The 4,405-nt window shown below is 47.1% G+C and overlaps 1 protein-coding gene across 10 annotated transcripts in view; it reads left to right on the forward strand.

Moving 5' to 3' along the window:
• The window catches only part of LOC102245814 (calcium-dependent secretion activator 1), a 247,162-nt gene that overhangs the window by 223,982 nt on the left and 18,775 nt on the right, over positions 1-4,405 (forward strand). The window lies entirely within an intron of this gene.

Raw genomic sequence — 4,405 nt, forward strand, 5'->3', positions numbered from 1 at the left:
GAAGGAAGGAAGGGAGGGAGGGAGGGAGGGAGGGAGGGAGGGAGGGAAAGAGTTGTTTTTCCCTCTTGAAGCTTTAAAGAGCTTACAGATAGATCGTCAGCTGTTAGCCAGCTCTTGAACGTGGCAAATCCCTTGGCCTGTGGAAAGTCCTCTCTCTGCATTGTTTCTAAAGAGTTTGTTTATTCAAAATATGGCTGCTTTCGGCATCCACTTTCCCCCGTGATGGGCGCAGGGGCAGTAGCTGCGCCAGCACGTGCACCCTTTAGTGAGGCTGGCTCCTGCCTGTGGCTGCTTGCACATCACCAAGTCGTGGTGACCCCGCACAGGGGACCGGGATGGGGACCTGACGAGATTCTTTAAAGGCTCCCTCTTGGCTTCCACAGAACCAGAGGAACGGAGGCCTGTGTGCATTCCTTGGTGCACATTAGAAATGAATGTGGGCAGCCCGCTTCCAGAACTCACCAATGGCAAGATGCACAAAGAAATGCTTTTATGTGTTTAGCAGACTTTGTGAGCTTGGCCGGGCAAGGGGGTCTATCAAAAGAAATATGTAAATAACACAACCTGCTTTACAAAGGAAAAGAGAATAAAATTAATCCAAGACATCCGCGGGGTAATACTATGTTCTGCCCTCGGCTTTTCTTTTTACTACTTGAGTCAGACAGCCTAACAATCCAACACAAACTATGGCACGCTAAAAAAAACCCACCCAGACCCGGGCCATCCCTCAGCCCCTGGGAGAGAACTCCAAATGAGTCCTCAGCCCCACGCACAATATTATTATTAAATCTAACGTGATCGTAGCCAAATCGTTGGCTTGGGCACAATCCCCCTCTCCCCCTCCTTTTTGGGGGGAAAAGGGGGGGGGTGTATTGGGAGGGGCGGGGAACCCAAGCCAATCAAAGTTAAAATAAAGTCTCTTTCTAGCAAGACTCCTGTCTATAACATGTTGTTCCTTATAGAAGTGGGATATGGTGGCATTTGCTTGATTAACTTGCTCGACAAAAGTGACAGCTGCTGCGGGTGCATGCGGATAAGCTGCACGGCGCAGTTCCGCCTTTGTACATCTGTCAGCAAAAAGGGAAGAATAAAGAGTGAAAAGAGACAAATTGGTCCCAAAAGACTCTCCATTCAACTTAGGAGGTTTGCCCCATTCAGGCGCTCGCTGTGCGCCTCAAGTACTGAGAGCTTATTCAATTTCATTCACTCTTTCGAATGAACCCACAAGTGTTTAATTTCTTATTCTGTCGCCTCAAAAAAAGGGGGGGTGGCAGAGAGGGGGCGGGAGGCCTGCGGACAGACGCGGAGCATTCATGGCGGGGCAGGATGATCCCGGCCGGCCCGGCCGCACATTAACTCATGGCTGATGTGGGGTGTAACTCTGTGTGCTCGGGCCCTAGACCTGGCTGAGAGGAGGGGGTGGAGGGGGGGCGGTCTGAGCCGGCTTCTCCTCCCCGCCGGGGGGTCCAAAACCAGCTGTAGATACGGAGGGCACCCAGCAAGGTCAAGCATGTCCTGTGCAAAGACAGGCTTGGGGGTTCATGCCTTCTCCAGGGATGGGTAGCAGGTTCCCCAGGAGGGGGTTGGGGTGAGCGATCTGGCAAATGTGGGTTGTTGATTTTTTTCTCCCAGAAAGAGAAGAAAAAATAGAGTCACACGCAGTGAGAAGTAGTAAGAGGGGAAGATGGTTTCCAGAGATTAAAAATAAAGCAAGAGGAAAGGGCGCCATGGGAGGCAGGTCCCAGCTGCATGCGGGGAACACATGTTCACGGCTCAGGCAGCACTGCGTCTCTTTCCTGAGCCCTGAGCCCGGGGCAGCGGCACCTGCTTCCGGCCTCCCTCACTGGGGCGGTGGCTCTGCACCCCCAAGGTCTCCTCCGGGGGTCTGGGAAGCCTTGGCCAGCCCTGTGCGATCGTGCTCTGCGGTCACTTCCCATCTTTCTCCTGCCTTCGCCACCCCTCCTTCTCTGTTGGAACCCAACATTCCCTCCAGCTCCAGGCCACCATCCGATAGCATGCCTGCGCCCAAGCCTTCTCTGTTGACTGCCTTTTGGAAACCGCTCGGTGCCATCTCCAGTTCCTAAAAAGATGGTACCCCTTCTTCAGAAATCAGCCCTCCGAGAGCCCAGGCTGAGCAGGTTGACATAGAGCTCATGGTAAGGGGCTTAGAGGACTTTTACGTTTTAAACTGGCCTCGTTATAGTTGCTAGTTTTTGTTGCCTTGGAATTCGAGAGCTCTGGAGGACGGTGCCTCCAGGATGGTACAGTCATGTCCTTTCATCATCTGCTGGGAGACCAGCTGGGTGGTTTGACCTAAAGCATTGATCTATTTACCTGAGCGTTTTCCATGTGGTAACATGGGAAACATGTGAATGCACACATCACGTGTGTTTTTATATTGAGGGTCACGATTCAACTACCCCAGCCAGGAGAACAGCTCCCTGAAAGTCAAGGTGAATTTTCCTGCATAAGGACTTCAACTTCGACTCACAAAACTCTCATGAGTCATAACTATAGGAAGTTTAATATGTGCAAATTATGAAATTAGCCCTAATGTGATTAACCAACCACATTTGTTTTAAGAAGACAACGCTGGCACTCCACTTGGTCTTTCTGTTCTGTTCATGAGTTACAATCCTTATTTTAGAGTCTGATTTCTATAATCATTTCTATATGGTATGCAAATTTCTTGTTCAGTTGCTTACGTCAATCTGCTTGTGAATTAATGCAGTTAACTCCGAAGGCAGTTCCTGTACCTAAGAAGCAATCAGGGGGTGGGCAGATGCTGTTCGTGAATAATCTGAGTTCAGCTCACAGAATGAATCCCTCTCGTTACCTCGGCAGTCCCTGAATGCACATCAGAGAATAGTTTTCAGATCAATTATTCCCACTCCTCTCGTGGATAATAGGTGGGAAGGATGTGCCACCAAAACTAGAATTTTGTTTTCAACATAATTGAGTGTAAAGTGATTGAGATGGCCTGAAAGTGTGAATTTGGATTGTAACTATACATTTTCTCAAAACAGTAGGTTCCTTTGAGAGGACAGAGGCTAAAGGCACGGGGGTCCATTTTCTCAATGCACAGGGAGGCCTAGGACTAAATCCCCAACATATCCAGAGAAAAATAGGCCCCAGAAAAAGGTATTGTTAACCAGAGTCAGTTTGTTAATTCGAAAACTGCACACCTGCCCTGGGCGGCCCAGGTGGCAGGCAAGGCCTGGTCAGAAGCTGATTGGGGCTTAATCACATTGCACTCATTATTCATGTCTCTTGAAGAGAGAGAGAGCCTGAACTGAGGAAATCCAGGTACATAAGAGAGCTGTTTCTTTTCTCTTAAGTATCCCAGTTCCCTTAGTCCGCTCACTGAAAGTGACATTTGCTACAAAACTTGTCTATTTAACAGCAGTCACACGCTCCAGTCCGTCCTGATTTGCTGTGATGGGTCCTGCTGACCAGCCAGGGGGCATTAGAACAGCTAGTGGTGGGCCATGTACCATTGTTCATTCGGGGCTTGACCACTGGTTACATTTTTATTCAATTACTTAGACGCCCAGCAGTCTCAGAAGTCAGATTGTGTACAGGCCAGCACAGATCTAATTTTGATACCGAAATTGGATTCTTTCTTTCAGGACAGGAGGGCTTGGGAGACTAATGAAGAGAGAGAGAAGGGAAAGGCATATTTTGCTATTTGGGCACCTTCACTTCAAAGGTGGAAGAGTTTTGCAGGAAGTCATGCCTCACTCATTTAACTTGGTATTAAGTAGGGCACGGCGTTATAGGAAGAATTTGTTATTGAAGGAGCCCCAGTTGCTTCAGGATCTCTGGAGAGTCGGAAGCAGGAAACGTATAATGCAAATTAAAAACCAATTATTAGATATGGCTTACTATGTTTCCCTTTCTCTCTTTTTCAGAGAGAACAAATTCATATAAATAGTATATGCTATAGAAATGTAAATGGGATTTAAAAAGTAACTACATCTTGAGGTTGTTAGGTAAATTAGAGTTCGATATAAACTGCTTAGAATAGTGCTTGACACATAAATGCTCACTACATATTTACTCATTATTTTTATTGCTAATTTTTATTTTATCTCAGCGGTTCTCAACCTGTGGGTCACGACCCCTTTGGGGGTCGAATGACCCTTTCACAGGGGTCTCCTAAGACCATCGGAAAACACATATATAATTACATATTGTTTTTGTGATTAATCACTATGCTTTAATTATGTTCAATTTGTAACAATGAAAATACATCCTGCATATCAGATATTTACATTACGATTCATAACAGTAGCAAAATTACAGTTATGAAGTAGCAACAAAAATAATTTTATGGTTGGGGGTCACCACAACATGAGGAACTGTATTAAAGGGTCGCGGCATGAGGAAGGTTGAGAACCACTGC

The sequence above is a fragment of the Myotis brandtii genome, unplaced genomic scaffold (assembly GCF_000412655.1).
Source record: "Myotis brandtii unplaced genomic scaffold, ASM41265v1 scaffold954, whole genome shotgun sequence".
In the NCBI taxonomy this organism is placed as follows: Eukaryota; Metazoa; Chordata; class Mammalia; order Chiroptera; family Vespertilionidae; genus Myotis; species Myotis brandtii.